Source organism: Ptychodera flava, chromosome 9 (assembly GCF_041260155.1).
Source record: "Ptychodera flava strain L36383 chromosome 9, AS_Pfla_20210202, whole genome shotgun sequence".
Classification (NCBI taxonomy): Eukaryota; Metazoa; Hemichordata; class Enteropneusta; family Ptychoderidae; genus Ptychodera; species Ptychodera flava.
Window position 1 is genome coordinate 13,717,401 of NC_091936.1, and position 23,247 is coordinate 13,740,647.

At 40.8% G+C, this 23,247-nt stretch overlaps 1 pseudogene; it reads right to left on the minus strand.

Annotated features, from left to right (window-relative positions):
• Nucleotides 1-7,215: 7,215 nt before the first annotated feature.
• LOC139140059 (alpha-amylase 1-like) lies at nucleotides 7,216-11,370 on the minus strand (annotated as a pseudogene).
• Nucleotides 11,371-23,247: the final 11,877 nt, after the last annotated feature.

Here is a 23,247-nt window from a genome sequence, read left to right on the forward strand (position 1 = left end):
AAATCGATAGTTCGATCGATCTATCTCTCGATGTTTGATAGATGGTCGGTTAATCGATCGATCAATCGATCGATAGATAAACTGATGGGCAGATCGATCGATAGAACGAAGGATCTATCAATTCGATAGAACGAAGGATCTATCAATTCGATAGAAAGATCAATTAATCGATATGATCGCTCGATTCGATGAATTGGTCGATAGATCTACAAATCGATTTGTTGTCACATTGTCTTGTACTAAATTTTCTTTTCTTCTATTAATTTTTTCCGTTTAGCGTAAATTACTAAAAATTTTCGCAGTAAATTAATCGTGTTTCGACTGTTTTTATGGTAGTACGAACGACTAAGTTGATCTAAATGTTGTAACACTTACTGGAATAGGTTTGGAAAGTTGTTTCTACTCTTGCTATAGTAGCTATACAGTTTAGTTCTTAGTCTAGTTTGGTAAAATTTAAAGGGATAGAATAAGTACTGGTGAAACAAAAGCAGCGGAATGAGCGGCTGTTGGTTTACACAGAGAACCCTCTCTAGAAGAAAAAACTATTATGTTATGTATGGCTACAATTCAGACAGAAAGCATGGTTGTAATATAGCAAGATTAGAAACACTTTCCATACCCATTCCAGTAGTGTAGCAACATTTAGATCAAATTAGTCGTTCGTGCCGCAACAAGAGTTGTGCAGGCAAGTCGTAGGAATAGTTTGCTTCGCATATAAATGTGATTAACACAAAACATTTTTTAACAACGTAATTGGACCAGCTACAAAACGGAAGACCTTTTTCCTTCAGGACTAATATAACTGAGTATTAGTGAATATTAATGATTTATTCGTGCAATTGACGATTTTTCATGTTATTTGAAATCTCCATCGGGTGTATTTGAAAAAGGTAAGCGTATCAGTGATTAATATGCAGGGATCTAATATGAATGTATGAGTGAACTCTGGTAAGGCCAAGGAAAATATAAAGTTAGTTTCTCATCATAGACATATTGCAAAAATGATGCGGTGATGCGGGTTTTTTTCTTCTCAATTTTTCTTATTCTTCAACTAACAAGAAAACATGAAAACATGAAAACGACATAGGAATGCACGCAGAGATGAATGCACAGCAGTGTTGCTTTAGTATTTTTGTATAGCAACAGTTCTGAGAAATGGCGGCCATTTTGGATTTCAAATATGTCAGGTAATCTGTTTCTTTAGTGCCAAACTCCGATTTTTTTGTGTTTTATTTAGTGCGAATGGTTAAAAGTTTTATTCAGGAAAGTTTTAGCAAAATTTATAAATTTGTCATCTTCGAGGCGCTTACTGCGGGTATGACAATATCTTGATTTATTGCCTTGGTTACTAAAACCACTCACCAAAACGCGGTTATGTGAGCAAGATCTAGGTTGCTAAGTTGCTAAATGAGAGCAGTTTGTCTGTTATTAGCTGTTATACTTTAAGGTAGAATACGCCTCGAAGGTTAAAGACTTAAACTTTTATTCGAATTTTTCTCAAGTAATCTTTTAACCATTCTCTTTCAAAACCAAAAATAAAAACTGCGGGTCGCCATGCAAATTTTGGTACTGTACTAGAAAAACAAATTACCCAAGATTTACCAATATTTGAAATTCAAAATGGCCACCATTCTCGTCTTAACTCTATGGAGAGAGAAAAATTTTCAAAAACTAAAACGATGTAAAGTTTTTTTACACCAAGAGCTTAAAAAACACTCCACAAGTGGTAGATCAGAAAAGAATTGATAAAGTTTGAAAGTCCAAATATCTGTCCCCGTGGCGCATTCTACCTTAAAGTTAATGACGTTTTCGTTATATGTTTCTGTAAAGACACGCATTTTCTTATTCTGCTCCCTAAAATGTGTTGAAATACAAAGTATAGACCTTGCCAGCATGATGCTTTGTGTACATTGTATCATGTTGTTGTCGACAAACGAATTCTGGTCCGGACTGACATTCAGCTGCCAACAGAAGCAAATCAATATAGCCGACATCAAGATTGTGTTGACAAGCGAAACGCCGAATTACTTAGACCTGATTTTGGAGGAAAACAGGGAAAAGAGTGGACAAAAAACCCTTGAAAATATATCAAAAGCAGGAGACAATCAGGCTATGAATTGCAGAGAGGGGCAACAAAGAGTTTGCTCGAAAAGGTAATCTCGACCAACATGTCGACTGACTGCACCAAGTACCATAGTAAAAGAAAGATTTGCTGCTACTATGTGGTTTAGAAAGTTTCGGAATAGAGTCCTACAGCATTGAAAGGGCAACGCAAAAGAAAAAAAAACACGGAAAAACAACGAACCAGAAGACACCACGCTGTGGTCCTCGTTTCGGTCTGCATGCACTCACTATTTGAACTCCGTACACAGTCCCTCGTGGGCTATTCAGCTGTGGGACTATTCGCCCCATAGACGAGTGTACATAAGCGAGACACAACCCAAGTCAGGAAATGAAACGGCTATTTCGTATAGGGATTGTGCCACCATGTCATCTTCGACGATCGATTTTACCGTGAAAAGTAGCGAGTTCATCTATCATGTAACCGTCGACTGTTCCCTATCATTCTCAAAATTCGTACCTGGTACTTAATTTGCTTCACAAATGCTCGTTTCGTGTGATTTCGGCCGAATTCGACGGACACGTCGCTAAAACATAAGCGTGAGCAACATTCCGGTCACCTCACAGCCATCTTCGCTTGCCAAGGTCACCGCTCCGGGCAGCTGGATGCTTCCCGAAATCAGACCTTGGCTGATAGACCCCCTCAAATCGTGTTTTTTAAAGCGCCACCACACGACTGTAAATAGCCAATCAGATAATCGGTTACTACGAATGTAGTAGTATAGGTCTTTTCCCTTTTTTTCTCGGTGTTACATTTACAAGTATTCGTGGTGACTGTTTACATTTCATGCTACTGAAATCTACTGCTGAAATAACTGATGTGTTCAAAACGTCAAAACAAAGGCCCAGCCGCCAGCGCGTCGTACCGCAAATATTCCCAGCTGTCGCTCAACTTGTAAGGTGAAACACGGTCCGTGGGTGAAAACATCAACCCGCCAAACTCAAAAGATCGCGGCGCGAAATAGAAAAGTTCTACCCACCGAAGTAAATCTGTTAAACCACTCCTCCAATTTTGACCTCAAAATTTCACGATAAACCCATTACTCAGACTTTGTTCAGACATTGTGGTCCTGTCAACTGGCGCGGCCGGCAGCTATTCTGTTGTTCATATCTTTGGAAAATTGTAAACATTGTGAGACGATGAACAGGATATACCAGAACAGAACATCGACACGCAGCGGGAGAAACAACTAGACAACAACTAGAAGCATGGCTCAAAAACATGGACTAGGACTTTGTGAAATATGCTAGAACTGGAAATCAAAGAACCGGATTTTGTTTGGGTGTTGTTCAAAAAAAATTGACCTATTCATCACAGCAAGCAATATACTCATCGGTGAATTTTTCATTGACTAAAAGTGTCAGCAAGCAATATAAGCTTAGGCCTACTCATCGGTGAATTTTTCATAGACTACAAGCGTCAGTTTTTTCAAAGTCATCTTCTGCACTATCGCCATATTTATTCGTCGATTTTTTTTCTTTGGGAGATATCTAACCCTTCACATGATACAAAGCGTTGCCATACATTTCGTAACCCACGATCACTGAAACGGAACTTTTCGCCACCTCTCTGAATGACGAGAAAATCGCCCGTAACTTTATCCCCACCACGCAGTAAGATTTCCCCATGCATGACAATCAAATTCTGTATTAAAGTCGGGCAAGATTGCCTTCCCACTCCTAAATCTCCATTTGCCATTAGGGTGTCACAGGATGAAGGTAAACCAGAGACTTGGTTCAAGTCGGTGAATTTTCAAAAAATAAAATGATTTGTAAAAGTTCCTCGTGTAAAATTTGGTAGTGATCGAACGCGTTTTTATTCAGTCTGTGCAGCTATAGCAGTAGTGAGTTAGTTTGTGCCGAGTAAAACTCCCCTGTATCGCGTTCACCCCACTCAACGCGTTCACATAATCCGACACACTATGGTGTCCAATCCATGCCAAAATTACTACTTTGATTTTACAACACAACATGCCATTCCGAACACCATATACACACATTTCACATGAAAACAGAACACAGATCATTGCATTCCAGACGTTCACACAACTCACATGTTCACAATCACGCACTTGAACCAAGTCTAGTAAACCAGTAAGTAAATCGAGAGGAAAGCTGTGCACAAACAGTGCGGTGGTCGGCGTTTGGAAGGTAGGCGCGGTTTTCTCTTTGAGTGTAACGCGTGCTCTGATTGGTCCGCCTGATTTTCTATTTCCATCAAACTCAAAATAGTGGGGGTATCCCGCACGGCCTGTCTGGCTAACAAGCTGTGCGAGCGGACGATGCCTCACAGCGGACGTAGTATGGCGCGTAATCCATGCCAAAATTAATAACTTACAATTTGAGCCAAGCTTCATTCAACTCTCGCTCAGTGCGACCCAACTGTGGCCACCTTCATTCGGCTCTCGCTCAATGCGATTCAACTCTCGCTCAGTGCGACCCAACTGTGGCCACCTTCATTCGGCTCTCGCTCAATGCGATTCAACTCTCGCTCAGTGCGACCCAACTGTGGCCACCTTCATTCGGCTCTCGCTCAATGCGATTCAACTCTCGCTCAGTGCGACCCAACTGTGGCCACCTTCATTCGGCTCTCGCTCAGTGCGACCCAACTGTGGCCACCTTCATTCGGCTCTCGCTCAGTGCGACCCAACTGTGGCCACTTCATTCGGGTCTCGCTCAGTGCGACCCAACTGTGGCCGACTTCATTCGGCTCTCGCTCAGCAATTCCATCCAATATTGTCGCCAACCTATCCAACTTTCACGAAACTCAATGCGACTCGTAACTTCGGAAACAGCTTTCAAAGCAATATCTTTGGTACTATGATTCTATTATAATTAACAGACAATATTCATATCATTAAAAAAATGGGTCATCTAATATTATGAAGTTTAAGGACATTTTGAATGAGAAGACTTACACAGTAGGCCTACAGTTGGTTAGGGAAATAGTACATTGAGAATAAAATTACTGTAAAGGGAGAAGAATCAAAAAAATCAAAACAGAATTAGAAACTCTGTTAAATACAACGGGTATGGGAAGAATGACATCATTTTATTCTTAGTCTAATAACCGGTATTACATATTTAAGCAATAAAGCACACCCAGCAACGGTATACATCGAGATTTTGACCAATTCACGACATATGCACGAGTGATAGCGAGAGCATAAAATAATAATAATAATAATAATAATAATTTTGTTTGCTTTTAAATGGAGAATTTACATCACATTTGTGGTAATAAAAATGTAATACAAAAATAAGTTAAATTTTTCCTAAAAGGGATCTAGTCGAAATTGAGCGGTATACCGTCGCTTGGTTTAATGTATTGCTATTGGAAACAATATTTGCGCGAACGAACTCCTAATCCATTGAAGACAACAGAATTATTTATATAGCTAGACGACGTGATAACAAGAACTTTGTTGGAACTGTAAATCTGGACTTCCGCAACAGACTTTTGGGTTGAATATTTGGATCCCCCAGGACAATGACAGAAAACATATGAATATATTAATGACGTCATGGGACGTCACTATGACGCCCTGTGACGTCTCGTGTAGTACGGCAAAGTTGGTCACTTTAATGATGGGTTGGCTGCCATGAACCACATTCTGGCACGGTCAATTTGAAGTAAAATCAGAGTCGTTAACATAACATAGAATCACCTTCACATATTAAAGTAAATGCAATGGACTCTAAATCACGTGTGATTTGTTTCAACTCAAAAGTGTCTTCATTTGAATCGCATGCTGTGGCGCCCATTTCAAAAATGGTTCGCCCCAACCAAGCCCCCCCCCCCCCAAACACGGAATATCCCCCGACACGAATGCGTTCAGCTCAAAAAGCAAGACGAATGCAGAGTCATCAAATGAGTTGAGCTTCAAAGGTAATCTAGGGAGCATGATTCAAACGAGTCGCGGCGGAAAGCGAATGCATTACACGAGTCGCATTGAGTTTCGTGAAAGTTGGATAGGTTGGCGACAATATTGGATGGAATTGGGCGATAGTTAAATGAAGTTGGCCACAGTTGGGTCGCACTGAGCGAGAGCCGAATGAAGTCGGCCACAGTTGGGTCGCACTGAGCGAGAGCCGAATGAAGGTGGCCACAGTTGGGTCGCACTGAGCGAGAGCCGAATGAAGGTGGCCACAGTTGGGTCGCACTGAGCGAGAGCCGAATGAAGGTGGCCACAGTTGGGTCGCACTGAGCGAGAGTTGAATGAAGGTGCCACAGTTGGGTCGCACTTAGCGAGAGCCGAATGAAGGTGGCCACAGTTGGGTCGCACTGAGCGAGAGCCGAATGAAGGTGGCCACAGTTAGGTCGCACTGAGCGAGAGCCGAATGAAGGTGGCCACAGTTGGGTCGCACTTAGCGAGAGTTGAATCGCATTGAGCGAGAGCCGAATGAAGGTGGCCACAGTTGGGTCGCACTGAGCGAGAGTTGAATCGCACTGAGCGAGAGTTGAATGAAGGTGGCCACAGTTGGGTCGCACTGAGCGAGAGTTGAATCGCACTGAGCGAGAGTTGAATGAAGGTGGCCACAGTTGGGTCGCACTGAGCGAGAGTTGAATCGCACTGAGCGAGAGTTGAATGAAGGTGGCCACAGTTGGGTCGCAGTGAGCGAGAGTTGAATGAAGTTTGGCTCAAAATGTAAGGTATTAATTTTGGCATGGATTACGCGCCATAGACGTAGGGCACCTCCACTTTACTGACGTTAGCGCCGCGTACCCATGAGGGGTGACTGGAAGGTTGGTCATGCCTTTTGTTTTGGCGAGGTGTCTTCTGAAATCGGCCGAAAATCACACGAAAATTCATACCTGATACTTCATCTGCTTACAAAATGCTTATTTGGTGTGATTTTCGGCCGAGTTCGAGAGACACCTCGCCAAAACATAAGCGTGAGCAACATTCCAGTCATCCCTCATGGGTAGGCGGCGCCAACGTCACTCGCTTATGTACACTCGTCTATGGGGCGAATAGTCCCAGAGCTGCAGAGCTGAATAGCCCACGAGGGACTGTGCTCTGTACATCTCATTGCATGGCGTCATCCGGAAGAATGATTATAGATGCGAAGGAAATCAATACCAACGGACAGTTTGTCAAGTCTTCAGATTATTGTTTATTAATAGAACGCACATGAACATTTTTATCGCGTTTGCATCGATTGAACAGAGTTTTCTCCATTTGAATTTAAACAGTGGCTTCAACGTGAATAGCGACAACCGGGTCGCCATTGCTCGGAATATTGATATTAGCATAACCGTTGCCGGAGACCGTAACGATGTGAGGGGTGCCGTTCTGTTCTACGTCAGTGCACGATCTTGAACCAGAGTTGTAGTCAGCCACAATCAGATTGCAGTAGCTGCCACCGGGCAAACCTGTGTAGATTGAGGCATTCATAGTCCAGCTGTCTCCGTTTATAGCAATGAACGCCTTGTTACCACGAGAGAAAGCTATCTGGTTACCGCGATTATCCCACCAGTTGTCAACTCCCGTGCCGAAGGCAGCTCTACGGAACCAAACCATAGAAGCGATCTGTCGCCATTGGTGTTCGCACACCCATTCACCAAAGCAGACGACATCTTTGGTCGATCCATCTGGATGGGAAGGCGGGCCAGCTTCACTGTCTGTGAAGTAGTAGCTGCTCATCACGCGAGGAATGCCGTAATCGTGTGCCAACATGAATTCTACTGCCATCTTGTATTCTCTTGCTTGTTTGTGAGTAAGGATTCCACCGCCTCCTCCATGGCCACGCTGGTTGTCATGGTTGTCGATGAAAGCAAGTGCATCGTTACGATTCAGTAAACCCCATGCTTCACCCCAGTTCGCCAACCATCTCAATTGGTTATTACCTGAGAAGCAGTTGCTCAGCTCCAGACCGTAATTGAACTCAGTCACGCGTCCAAGGTGTGTAATCAGTAGCTTTGATTGGCTCTCCACCCTGATCGATGACTTCTTGTACGATAAACGGCCTGCTTCCACTTGGGAAGGTAGGTGTTATCAGATTGTTAAATCGGTTGTAGATGGCTTCCAAGTCACCGGGCCACATATGTTTACATGCATCCACGCGGAAACCAGCCACACCGATGTTTATCATGTCGTTGGCGAAGTCAACTACTCTGTCACGTACGTAGTTGTCGGACAACTTCAAATCGACAAGGCCGAGCAGACGACAGTTGCGGACCTCCCATGCGTCGTTGTAGTTACTAATATCTCGGTCGCAGATATCGTCATTGAAATCCCACTGTGAATACGGTACAGCTGGAAAATCACGGGCAGAGTTTCTGGTATTGTATGCGTTGCCCGCAGTACCATCACCGTCCACTGGAGAACAAAAATACAAATTTTTCTGTCATCCATAAAATTGTTACTGTAATTCCTCTTTCAATTTCGTATGTCTCACACTCGACTCACGCGATACATAAATTCATTCAATCGCAAGGTTTCTTTTCAGTGTGGTCCATTCGAATTTTGCATGGCATTCATCCTTTGCCCCGAACTTCCAAGGATTTTCGGTCAACTTCATGTGAATAACTGTTTTCAAAAGTCACCGTTTGCTGATTTTAACCATTTTCCGACTATCAACCCCAAGTTATAATGGTCAACCCTGTATTGCCTGTAGCCCTAAAGCTACATAAATACCAACATAGAATAATAGATAGACGCATGCATGCATAAGCTTGCATGTTCACATACATACCAAGTACATAATTACACACATGCACATACATACACACATGCACACACATACATACGTACATACGGTTACATTGCGTTGGGAGAGAGAGAGAGAGAGAGAGAGAGAGAGAGAGAGAGAGAGAGAGAGAGAGAGAGAGAGAGTCTCACCTCCGTTGCCGGTCATGTGATTAATGACCAAATCTGGGTAAATAAGAACATCTTTAGCGTTGCATCTGTTGACCATGTCAATGAAGGCATTTCTATCACCACTTCTACTGACCAACTGGTAACTGACGGGTTGGTATCTCTCCCACCATGGCCGGAATGGATTCCATACCGTGCGATGTTCGCTTGGGGGAGATACCTGTACACCACCGTACAATCTGGGTCCCAGGAAACTAGCAGGAGCAAGCAGAACATCGTTTCAATGACACTGTAATTTCCAGTCACGTTTATCCGATGCGGGCGGTATTCATAATGACTAACCCTCCGTAACCGCCGTACTTTCGTAAGGTGAGCAGATACCTGTACCCGTGCAACGTATGCATATTTCGGTGTTGGCCCATATTTCATTTCCGCAATGGCCGTCTACCAAATGAATAGTCGATAGGGTTTTTCGCATACGGTCAAACGGTAAATGCCTTTATCAGCATGTGAATTGTTATCAGCCTAACCGGTACATATATTTTTCACCCTGAATGACATAACTGGCGTTATAAACAACTGTTTGCCGTTTGAGGACCGTCACGCAAATATCCTTACAAGCGCTAGGTTGTTCGGCATTGCCATCTAGGATAACTTCAATTTGTTGAGATAAAGATTTGCTACCATGCCAACTCTGGGTACAAACCGTTTTATCTAACACTATTTGCGAGTATTTTATTTACTGAAAAAAATGTAACACCCATCTAAACTGACTATCTACTACTGTCTAATATCTACAAGTCTCATTACCGCTTTGGAGGTTGACCATTAAATCTTTGGAAGCTGTTGTCTAATTGGTGCAGAGATAAAAATGTTTCAAAAATACACCCGAAGGTCGGCCAAAACTGCCATACAAAGTCCATATTTAGATACAAAAATCGTCAAATTGCGGAAGTACACGTTGAAAAAGTTGCACGTCGGAATTGGTACCAACCAAGGCCTCTAAAGATGTGTGCCGTAGCTTCTCGGAGCCTATGAAGTGCACGTACATCAGAAAACACCCCTGACAGTAACAATGTGTAGTCGGCATAAGGAGCCCACGTTTATACTAAAATATTCAGTGAAGGTTGTACGCGTCTCCAAACTTACAGTTTCAAACTTTCGCCCAAACCTTCCTCGAGAAAATATTGAACGATTGTCTTTCATTATCAGTCTGGAATGAAAGTCAGGACTTGCCGTGCAAATTGGACAAACAAACTAAGTAGACTTTGTGGATATTTGAAAATGAAAATGGGCGCAATACCTGTTGTTAACTCAATGGGGAAAATGAAATTGACGATTTTCACAACCGAAGATTCCAGTTACTCCACACGACTGACAACGAGTCACCACAAGTGGCACATCTTGTTGAAAATTTGAGAATCCGAAGAAGTATCTTGGAGGTGCATCTACCTAAAAACGGTGTACCCAAGTATTCGAATGGCTACTGACAATGGTCGTTTAACATTCCCGGAATGCTTCCTCATTTATTATGATTTTACGTTCCAGCAAATACTGGACGAGATAATTCGGGGCACGCACGCGCGGCTGAACACCGTGGGGCCGCATGTCGTAAGAGAATACAAATTTAGCAGATCTTCAAATACTTCACCTGCTTCAAATTTGGTGAAAGTTTATAAATTTTTCTACACAAGATCCCTACCAAAGTCCTCTGAACACGGATTTAAAGGCCCTTTTCAGTAACCACGTTTGAAATAACGATTGTACTCTGTGTTTAAGTTTGAATACATTTTCTGCAACAATGTCACTCTGTGTGTACCATATAGTTAGACAAATAAGTTACACTCACTTTTCACATTCTTTAGCGACATCCGACCACTTCCACTCAAATAAATGGACCATAACCTCACGGTTGTCTCTCATGTTGCTATTCCATTGGCAGTAAGCAGTGGTTGCCCACAACAACACGCAAATCAAAGATAGCCTCATCCTTGGAGAGAGATAATGAGGAAGAGATGATCATGATAAGAAAATGTTCACACAATTTGTCACCAGACTTAAGTAAAACGTTTTGAACGTTGTTTGCAATCAACTGTACTGTGGTAAACATTGAATGTGCCGCAGAGTACGTCTCCCATCGCAATTTTGGAACTGCTCACAAAACTTCTGCGTTGACGACACGAGATCAGTGATTGTATAACGGCCTATTTGAAATATTTTCAAGCGGACAAAATAAATATGCTCGCTCGTATAGAAGGCTGTGTCATCGCAGTAAACAGATCATGAACTTCACAAAATTCAAAAGGGAAAAGAAGGACACCCGCCATTATCCGTACCTGCAGTCGCTATACCAAACTCGGCCAATCCCAGCTTCGAAAAATTTGGTATAGAGGTGTCGTGCCGATCGAGCAACACGTCTTTTTATAGATGAGGTAATTGCCGCATTTGACAGAAAAGTTTGTGAGAAAACTGCATCTGTTTCGCAAGTTTTATATGGACACACCATTAAGTTGCTTATTTGTCGAAGATAAACTTAATACACACAATTGCAGATGATTTACCCATAATGAGAGTCGTATTCTACAAATGATTAGTCTTTGCTGGTCCCGGTAAATGGTATTTTTGTATATTTGCTTGTGTCATATATTGAGTTCCGGTCAACTTTAAAAGGACAGTTATTGTAACTTTTGATGTTTTTTTCCGTATATTGGTTTTTAATGTCAACTACAATTTCTTGTTCTTCTCCCAAAAAGCATGGTGAGATAAACACGATTCAGCTTGTCAACTAAGCCTGTACATGTGTAAACTGCTTTGTTGTTGTTGACAAATGAATTCTGGTCCGGACTAGAATTCAATTGTGTAAGCAATAACAGTGGCTTCTACACATATAGACTGTGTTGACAAGCTGATAGATGTTTCAACATGCTTTAAGAGATAGCACAAGAATTTAACTTGCGATTGACACACACACACATACACACACACACACACACACACACACAAAATCATGAAAAAAATTATCAAAAGTTACAGCCACTGGCCCGTTTCACGACTTTAGAAACCGTGGTAGAAGGTTGTTGGAGGATTTCTTATTCTGAATTCGTAAAGAGTTGTGCTCTTTAGAAAGTTCTTAGTAATTAAATGAGACTGTGGAGGTCAAATCTACGTGCATGAATAGCAAATACACAGCGCGGCACCAATCTGCTACAAAGTTATATGTTAACTCTCATAAGCATTAAGCTTATCTTTGTACACATGTTAAAACTTGATATTTTCTCATATTTTGCAGGGTGGCATGACTCTTTTTCACACATCCGAACATCGTGATCGCGTATGTCGCCCTGTAGGGCATGGTGCAAACTTCGTTTGGAGACATAAATAACATTACAGACAAGGAGAAATTTGTCTGTGATAACATATTAAACTGTAAGGCTTCGGTGAAGGAGACCCGGTCTTTGTATTTGGTGAAAACAAAGTTGCGACTCAAATGAACATCGTAGGGTCTATTAAATATTTGAAAGGGTTACCAGGATGACGAAATAGAATTCGTTTCGTTATCGAAATTCTACAGTTTTCCTTCGGACTTTGTATGGCACCCATATGCTGAATTTCCATGCTTTTTACAACCGACATTCATCTGAATCTTTTTTAATTGGCATGACTGTCAGTTTGAATAATGTTGTCTGCAGAATTTCATCCGAGTTTTGATACCCCCGAGATCTAATGGTCCCCCACAAGATCTGATGGACCAAGATTTCTGTGCAGTGACTTTAAATACACTTCATTTTCATCGCGTAGTGACGACGCAATAATCTCAAATTTGGTGCTAGCAAAACGCCTGCGTTCTATCTTTTCATAGATATCCATAGTTTGAAATGATATCTCAGTTAAATTTTGTCCGAAATGAGGGACACGACTATCGAAATTTAAACGTGCAAGAATAATGATTGTGGTACTGTATTATCAAAAGGGGTCTAATAAAAGCCATAAAATTCTCTCATCAAAGGATCATGCCATATAAAGTTTTGATTTAAGGCTGAATTTCTGTCAGAGGCGGCTACAATGTCGCGCACAAGATGCCGTACTTATCAACAAACCTGCGATCCGATCAGTCCGCCTTTCGATACCCTATGTCGGTTATGTCAGTCGTTACATATTGGCAGAGTGTGTTCAAAATGACAAAATACCACAAAGTTTAAACCATCCATTTCCTGATCGGATTAACTTCCGTCAAATACTCCTCAAAGAAATATTGTTTACATCCGCAATTTTGCGAAAAGAAATATAGTGATGACTACTAAACAATTCAGATGCAAAAGAACTTTTAGCGACGGATCAAGCAGAAATAATCAGACAAGACTTAACTCTTGTATTCGACCACGAAAAGTCGACCTTAAAAGGTCAACTTGAACCTGTCGCTTGTATGGAAAGGTCGTTTGCGACATAGCTTCAACCACCATGTGGTGTTTGACATTTATAGGTCTTCACATTTGATCGATTTAGCGCCATATATTTATATCACGCTTTTGCTGCGTGCTTGACAAGGTATACGATACACAACTGTTCACGCTTTTCATGCATGTAAACAACCGTAAAACACATGTTTTGTTTGCTGTCGAGCGTTATTTAAGCACTGTAAACTAATTTCTCCCGAACAGCGGAGAACTGCTATGACCAGCCAAAATGGGATAAATAATCAGGTCGTGTCAAATTGCCTCAACACGAAAGTGCCCTCATGAAGAGAATGACGTAGAAACTTTATTTGGCGCCACAATAAAGGTTTATGATATGACTAAACAACAGACTCTCATAAAGCATTGAAGTAGGCGATGTCAGTATTGACCGAGTTTCCGATGCATAACTGAATTTTGCGACCGAATAACTGAACACTCATTTATGTTGATCACCTGATGTACTTTATAAAGCTCCGCCCACCAGGTGTACCTAGTGTTCAAAAGGGGCATATTTCTCTAACATTTTCGTCTTCTAACCTTTTTTTCAACAAAGCTTCCAACAACGTAAATATATAGAATAGAGCAATCATTTTGCTTATAGTGCTCTCAAGCAGACAGTGCAGTCACAGACAGTAGTGTTCTACGGGTAAAATCGTTGTGTGAAACAGAACATTATTTTGTAAAACCCTCAGAAGCGTCAGCCTTTCATGTTTTATTATGATTTTATTTTTAACTTGAATCATGCCATGTTTGTACTCAGGGAGGTGTGCCACTTGATATCAACCCTTTACAAGACAAACATCGAGAAAATTTGATTATCCACAATCACGGCTTTCGTAGTCATCTCACAAGAGGGCGCTATGACCTCGAACCAAAGCACGCAAAGGACGCAAAGCTGATGTTCGTCAGCGGGGCCGCCTCAAAGGGGACCACAGTGGAGGATATCCTATGTAAGATATTTCTGAAAAATACCATTTCCCCACTGCATGTGCCAAAAACCCCTACTGTGTGCCATGGCATTTTCCTTTAATACTTTGTATTCTGAAATCGAACCAAATATATGGGAACCCCAAGTGTCTGGATCTTGATAATATGGAAAAATAAAAAAAAAATAATTACAATAAAAATTCTCTGCTTAAACGGGAAGTTCACCAAGGATGATTTTTACATATGTAAAAATCATCCATGGTGAACTTAAAGGGGAAGTTCACCAAGGATGATTTTTACATTATGTAAAAATCATCCTTGGTGAACTTCCCCTTTAAAGGCTAAGCTGCACTATTACATAGATGCATGTCCATAAGGGACTGGTTGGTTTCTTCGTGTGAGATATGCAGTGATGGGAGGTCTCCTGGGTTTTTTACTTTGTTAGGAGGAGATTGCTGTGCTAACCCAAAATAAGAGGGGTGAGTCGATTACCGAACTTTTGACTGTGCCAGAATAAACTGCATCCAATCAAATTCGAGTGCTAATATTTATTATCTTTTAAATTCATACAGACTTTCAAGATGTTGTCATGCTTAATCTATATTTCATTCTATAAATCTATAAGCTTACAATTCAAGGTGAAGTAGGAGAATTCTGAGTGTGTCTGTACCAGGAAAGTTTTCCAGATTCATACAAAAGTACTGTCTGAATCACTATTACTCAAAAACACACCATTACTTTTCGTGTTTTTCTTTTGAACAGTAAAATTTGTAAGAAATATTTTATCAGCAGAATATCCCATAGAGACTCACTTTTGGTAATGCTTGTGATTTTCAGTCCATGGTCCGTGGTAGTGTTTGTTGGTGTCTTGGTAACTCCCGGGGGTAACTCATACAACGGGTAATGGTTCATTGCTTACCGGTCCATATGCGAAAAAGATACATGACTAGTAGTGAAACATTAATTACAGGAGATGTGCAAGTAATTACATATGGCCAAAAAAATAAATAAATAAATAGATAAATTGAAAAAAAATAAATTGCGCTGTTCCGATAACATAGTTTTCAAGAATAGGGTAGGTAGGTCGGCAGGAATTTTTTTCCATAATATTTTTATTTTTAAATGTGCATTTTTCAGGGGTTCAGGGCGGTCAAACACTGGCCACAACGTTTCCAGAAAAATGTATCATACATATAAAGGAAAAAAATAAAAGTCATTCTCGTTCAAGCAAAAATCAAATGCAAAGTAACGAACGCATGATTTTACGGGTCTTTTCTTTTTTGTACTTCCCTGTTTACGTAGCTCTAAAAATTTTTGGGTTGGCAAGTAAAAAATAGGATAGGTCGGGTTATCGGAACAGCACAACTTTTTTTGTTCGGCCTAACCAAAACACTTATGCAGATATGGCAAGTGGAGATCTCAACTCCATGGCTTTGAATACATATTTGCCAAGGTCGATAAGTATCTCATTGTCTGACACATACATAAATGCTCGAAATTTGTCATTGTTTGGTTCAAAATATGCAAATCGCGGTAAAAACTTGGTTCTGATGAGGTTATACATTGGACAAATTAAGAGAAAGTGGTACTCATCTTCAATGTCACATGTGTTACAAATCTTACGTATTCTGAGGTGTGGGTCTATACCTTCACGTCTACCAACCTCGATTGCTAAATCAGAGGACGAACAACGAAAACGTGCAAAGCTTGGATAAATTTACAATTACATCTTTAGCTTTTCTATAAGTTTTTCTTATCAGTTTGTTTGCAGATATCTGACACTCTGATCTATGGCAAGTTTAAAAAAGTTGTTTCATCTCCGACTTCCTGTGCTACCCATGCATATCCAAGACCATGTGAAAATAAGAAATGTCTGACTGATGATGCCCAAGTATGTCTCCCAAATAAATCGAGGATAAATAACATGATATATGCCGGACAAGGCAGTCTGTCAGGAGACATGTGCAGCAACTTTAACCATTAATAAATACAATGTTTGACCGTTGCAACGAAAATGTGTAGCCGCCCACATTCTCCAAGCACTGTCTCATTTGTCGTAGTCTTACTGATTGATAGTAAACGTCGACACCCCTTTCTTTGAACTCTTTCAATTACATCATAATATTGCAATGCTCATGCGTTAATAATGTCTGAAATGTGTAAACTCTTCACCATGCAAGGAGATGTTAAAGCGATAATTATATAGAAAACGTAAGAAACCATGTACTTGAATAACTGTAACTTGCGATCTGAAAAGTCGACGTAATTTGGATTTCAAGGAACAACGACATCTTGCGGCAATCGAACTTATGGCTCAGAACTATATGTTGGTAAACGGGATCGGACATTAATATTTTTTACCAAATATTGTAAAATACAAAAGCTGCAGTGTTTTAAGTGACATAAATATTGGAGTACACTTTAAGATTCGTTTTTACACTCATCATTCCATCAGTCACGGTCGGGAATAGTCGGAGCAGACCCCGGTGAAGCTCATGCTTTAGCATCATACTCAGAATCATTTTCGCGTACCCTCTGACGCTGAAAATAAGGATGAGGATGATGCTAACTTTACACTCGTCAAAGTTAAGGGCTACAACTGCACATTTTCGACGTCTACATTGGCAAAGCAATGATTTTTATACACTGTAGCAAATTGTTTTTACTTTCATTCCATGTTTCAGGATTCTACATTCCATGTTCCTCTCCAAAAAATATGTCGCTACTTTGTCTGTAAAGGCGAAATCTTGCAATATGGATTAAAGAAAGCAAGTCAGAAAATGGTGGAATTTATACAAGAGCAAACTGTCCAGGATCAGCCAACTGTGAGAACTAGTAACAGGGGGAGGGAGCAGCGGGTTGAGTGTACGCATACTTTTCTGATATATTTTTTAAAAGGAATAAATCGAGGAAACCCTAAAAATTTGCCGCTAGATTCCCATGAACATTTGTTTAATATCGAGAATAAAGATATGCTCCGTTCTTTTTACAACTTAGGTTCTGGTCAGTTTCTTCGGCCTGGGAGGGGGGCGGGGGATTAATTTTTGCCGACGTCAAAAAGTGGCTGAACCCCCCTCATTCCAACTTTCGAAAACAGGGTGACCCCCCTGTTCCAACTTTCGAAAACAGGGTGACCCCCCTGTTCCAACTTTCGAAAACAATGTGACCCTCCTGCGCGAAACAAAGGCCCGGGTAAAACAAAAGGTTGTATTTAAATTGAATAAATCAGTATATATATATATATATATATATTATATATATATATATATATATATATATATTATATATATATATATATATAATTTTGGGGTATATTTAAACATTCAGTCATTCTGTGTTTGATGAAATTGTTGTGATATCAGTACAGGAACTTAAAAGTGTCAATTCTGAAGTTTGAATGCAGTATTTTGAATGAGCTGTATGTACTCCAACTCTTTTTATGCATAACCGGTAACCAGATGTCCAGAACTGCTGTAAGAAAACTGCGATTGTAAAATATTAGTGCATGTTGCTTTCTAATATTGAATTCTCAAAGAGAAAACAGAAAAGTAGGCTATCAGGAACTTGTCATGCTTTTCATATGAACTGCAGATTTCATAATTATTAGTACACTTTGCAAAACATACTGTCAATTCACAGACATCAGGATATTTCTGACATACAGGGCCTATCTGTGATATATTAATTAACTGCGCACGAAGGGCGCGCCGAAAAATATTTAACATCCAGGTATCTCTGATATTTAGAGGTTATTACCCAATGTCGCCTGTTCCTGTGTCGTATCAGCATGAGTGTCATTTGTGCTGCGTCAGAGACGAGACGAAGTCGAGTGTCTGACGCAGCACAGATGACACGAATGCTGATACGACACAAGGAACAGGCGATATTTGGTAATAACTGATTTATCATATACCCATGCCCATAATTTTAGGGAATTTTTACTAATAGAGCGAAAAACCTTTAATTTTGAGGCTTAACTTTATTACGCCTTGCGCATAAATATCAGAATGTTTATGTGAACAGGCTTCATTCATAAAGTATACGACGAAGATGTCAACATCACGCACGACATCGCTGCAAGTCGTCCATATCTCAATGAAACCCAAGAAGAAAGACACCGGGATACAAAAATCGTCATACAGAAGGAACATTTTAAGGTGCAATATGCTATTACAACTGTAACCGATCAAAAACTGCTCAGCTTTAAATCTATCCTGATTTCGATCGTCGTACGGCACGGAGCTCGCGCGGAGAGGGGACGCCATTTTGTTAGTTTACCTTTAGAGTTGCCATGTCAACAGTCGTCGCGCGCGCGACATTGCTGTAACGCTACGCGCTCACTACCTGTTCGGTGGAGAACCGTGCACAGTGCCGGCGCCGTGCAAACGGCAGAATGTTTGCTAGAACTTGACCAAAAAAAACCATAGGAAAACATTTCAAGACTCAACGTGATATTTCCGTATTTTGCAACCAGAAATACCCGTGTTCCTCAAAGCCCTTCAAGTTTTTACGTCGGCGACATCGCTTCGCAGGCGGGGAGCGGCAGCCATTTTGTTGTTTACGTTGTTTACCAACAAACTGCTAATGTAGTTCGGGAAAACTCTCAAACTGATGACGTTCATCGTGCATATCTCAACATTTACCGTGAAATATCACGGCTGATATTTTACGTTGAACGTCACTAGGATGTAGCAATATGGGAAGGGTATATGATAAATATCTGATATATGAAAATCATGTAGCTGAAGAGCATGCTGAAAAACATGTTTGATATTTTAAAGAAATGCACCCGAAGGGCGCGCCGAAAAATTGTAAACATATACAGACATGACAGGTATATATATGTCTGATATATTAAAGTTTTGCACTAGGACGGGGCTCTGAAAAATATGTCTTATTGTACTTGGGCCTCAGCCCAAGTACATTGTTTTCATTCCGTGGGAAAAAAACTGTAAGGTATAACCATTCTGGCTGAGACCAGGGAGGGCAAAATGTATTGGCTTCATCTTTCTTGGCATAATAAATGGCGTAATGATGTTAACTGAATGGAAGTGCTGCTCTCAGCCAGTCTTGAATAAGTGAGATGTGAATATAAATGCTTCTCTATCTGAGTTTTTGCCACAAAACTTCTGAATATAATCAAAATGTGCATCGAAATGCAACAATTAATGCACCCTCCGTTTCCTAGGCGATGGCACGACCCTTGCTACACCCACTGGACGAGCCAAAGTGGGAGGGGTAATTTCGGTTGGTCGAACAGGAGGGCTCGAGACCAGAATTTAACATTTAAACTTGAAACATGTTTAATCACTGACAAGATGTGGATTAGTGTTAATCAACGAGAAAGTTTGAAAAGGAAAGGTTTTATATCCCGGACACAATGAAAAGCATTACGACTGGAAACTGTACCCCCGGTTGAGAATAGTAATGCCCACAGCGATGGAGAACACTTATCCTTGAGCTGAGAAAGCCAGACCATCATTTCGAAATAGAGCTGCAGATTCGAGAAGCTCGTTAAAAATAGCTAGGTACACCCCAAAGGGGTGGTTTCGAGTCTTGAGGGCAAATTTCGCCTCCTTCATTTAGAAATCGTACGTTTGTTTTTCCAGGGGAACACATCATTGACACAAAATTTGCATGAAAAGGGGTCGCCAGTAAGCACGTGGTCAAATCTGGCATAAGAAACAATATGAAATGTTGGGTAAAGCCAGTCCAAAATAAACTGATTTGAACTTTTGTGTTTTGTAATTTATACCACTGCAGTAACATGACTTTTTTTGACAACATCACACAATGTAATACGTTTTGAAACTGAATACTTCGACGTATTCTGTGTCCCCTTGCTAAAAAATACGGTATGCCGATTACCATGTAAGGAGATGATGACGTCAAGACAGATTTGTAGTGCGTTTGGTCTTGGATGGTGCACGAAGTTTTGTCGAGGTAGCTTGTGTATTTATTTCCTAAATGGGAGATATTAGGGTCGATCTAAAAGAAGGCCGAAAAATGTTATGATACTCTAAGCGAGCTGAACTCCAATGCGAATGGTTGGATAATTTGGAGGATGTCTAGACTGATCTCGTCTCATTATTTGGCGGTCAGTATTGAATTTCAACTGCGTCACAAGTTTGCGTCGAACGGTCAACGAACGATATTTTAGAAATCTGGAGACATGGCACATCGCAGTTTTATTTTAGTATTTTATATTTTACAAAGATGTAAGAAGCAATGATTTTGTTGAAAATTCTGAAAAAAATATAGGAAGATTTGATCGCGAACACATTTTCACTTAGGGGTCAACTAGCCCTGCGTACGATGCTGTGTGTTCCGCTACAGCTAACCGCCCCGCACACCACAGCCCTGCAAAGACCCGTACGTTGTGTCGGTGACTTCAAATCCATTTTGGGACTTGACGTAAAAAGCCAAATTACTGCCGAAATTCAGCGTTCTTGGGCCCAAGTCGTATCCCAGCCTACCTCAGCTACTCGATCGCTTCCAAAAATGACAGTCTTTTATTCACTTCTCGTAAATAACCGTCGATGTCGGCAACACTCTCGCTGGCCCTGCGTACGATGCTGTGTGTTAGCTGTAGCACATAGCATCGTACGCAGGGCTAGGGGTCAACATGGGGTCGCAGCCATGTTGCCTCAAAACTTATTTCTGTCTGCACTCAAAACTCAAAAATGTCGGATATGAACCTGAAAAATCTATGCAATTTTGTCAAACTTCGGCGAAATTTCAGCCTATAGACAAAATTTCATCTAGGTAAGGTAAATTTACTGAAATTTGATCGACAAATAATCCTGAGCTTGAACGTGACAGCTCGCCTTCTCCGGGAAGTCATGCATCCGGCCAGCTGCCCATATGGCCGGGTGCATGAGATTGTTTTCAAGCGACGGCGGCAGACCGTACGGGGCTCTGGATATGAACCTACCGCCGGTGTAGCTGTAATAACTGTTGCGTTTTTAATCACCACGGACGAAGTCCGAGGGGACTTATAGGTTTGGTCATGTCCGTGCGTCCGTCCGTCCGTTCACGCCTAGTACCCAACCCCATACAGATGCACGTCGATTTGTTTCACAATGCTATCAATTTGGCCGTGTTAGAGGACTTTTTAGTTTACACCTCCATAGACTCCCATGTATAAGGCAGTTCTCCATAGACTCGCATGTATGATGCCAAGAAAAATAGAAATTTAGTTTCTCATCGTATTCATATTGCCTAAAGGATGCAGTGACACAGTTTTTTTGTCCCCACGGATAAAGTCCAGGGGGCTTATAGATTGGCTCATATCCGTCCGTGAGTCCATCAGTGAGTCCATCGGTTCACGCAGATATCTCACACATTTTGACAAAATATCATGTGACCTTGGTGACCTTTGACCTGAAATATACATTATTGTCCATAACTCAGTAACCACAAGTGCTAAACCTTTCATATTTGGTATGATGGGACACCTTATGACGCCACATATTGTACCCCATTAATTATGTGCATATCTAATTATGAGCGAGCCAATAGAGCAAGAGGTCTGATTTCTGGTACTAGTATATAGGGATAAGTTAACAATATAATTTGTTTGACAAAACTTCACGTGACCTCAATGACCTTTGACCTCAAATATACATATATGTCCACAACTCAGTAACCACAAGTGCTACACCCTTCATATTTGGTATGAAAGGACACCTTATGACACCATATATTGTACCTCATTAATTATGTGCATATCTTATTTTGAGCGAGCCAATAGAGCTAGAGGTCTGATTTTTGGTATATAGGAATAACTTAGCAATACAATTATTATGACAAAACGTGACGTGACCTCAATGACCTTTGACCTCAAATATATATATTTGTCCACAACTCAGTAACCACAAGTGCTACATCCTTCATATTTGGTATGATAAGACACCTTATGACACCACATATTGTACCTCATTAATTATGCGCATATATAATTTTGAGCGCGCCAATAGAGCTGGAGGTCTGATTTTTGGTATATAGGAATAACTTAGCAATACAATTATTTTGACAAAATGTCACGTGACCTCGATGACCTTTGACCTCAAATATATATATTTGTCCACAACTCAGTAACCACAAGTGCTACACCCTTCATAAATGGTATGATGGGACACCTTATGACACCACATATTGCACCTCATTAATTAGCGCATATCTAATTCTGAGCAAGCCAATAGAGCTGGATGTCCGATTTTTGGTATATAGGGATAACTATAGGGTAGAAATCTAAATATGCCCATCTAAATATTAGACATCTACCATCAAGAACAAAAGAAATTTGCTGTAATTTGAATATTTAAGGAGTTTAAGCAATTCCCGCTATAAATAAAGAACCCCTGCCTCAAACTCCACAAAAGTTGCTAGACATATTTTGCCGTTGTCATGCCATTGCTTCGTTTAATAACCAGTTAATCAAATGCCTCATTGACAGGAGGAAATTCAAGACCATATTTGAATAGTAGTATATATTGTCCTCAAAATTACTCTATCACGGCCCAAGTACTCATTGCCTTCAGCAATACTGCCTTGTTATTATTAAAGTTACGCGCCCGAAGGGCGAAAAATGCAACTGAATGATACAATTTGTGGCTGGCACAATGCATTTTATGCAAGTATGAGCCCTTGTCGAAATTGAAAAACACACTGAAACCCCCCCCCCCCCATTGGGCATTTCAAAACATGGTGACCCCATCACCAAAGTCAAAAACAGGGTGACCCCCTCCATGAATCCACCGCCCCCAAGGCCGAAGAAACTGACCAGTCCCTTATGTGCTCGGCAGAAGTTGAACTTGCATTGCCCATAAATGCATATCCTCAGAGGTGTTCAAGATGGCTGCAGATTCAAAACGAGGTTGAAAAAGACTCGCCAACAACAAGTGGGGACCATGATACACTTT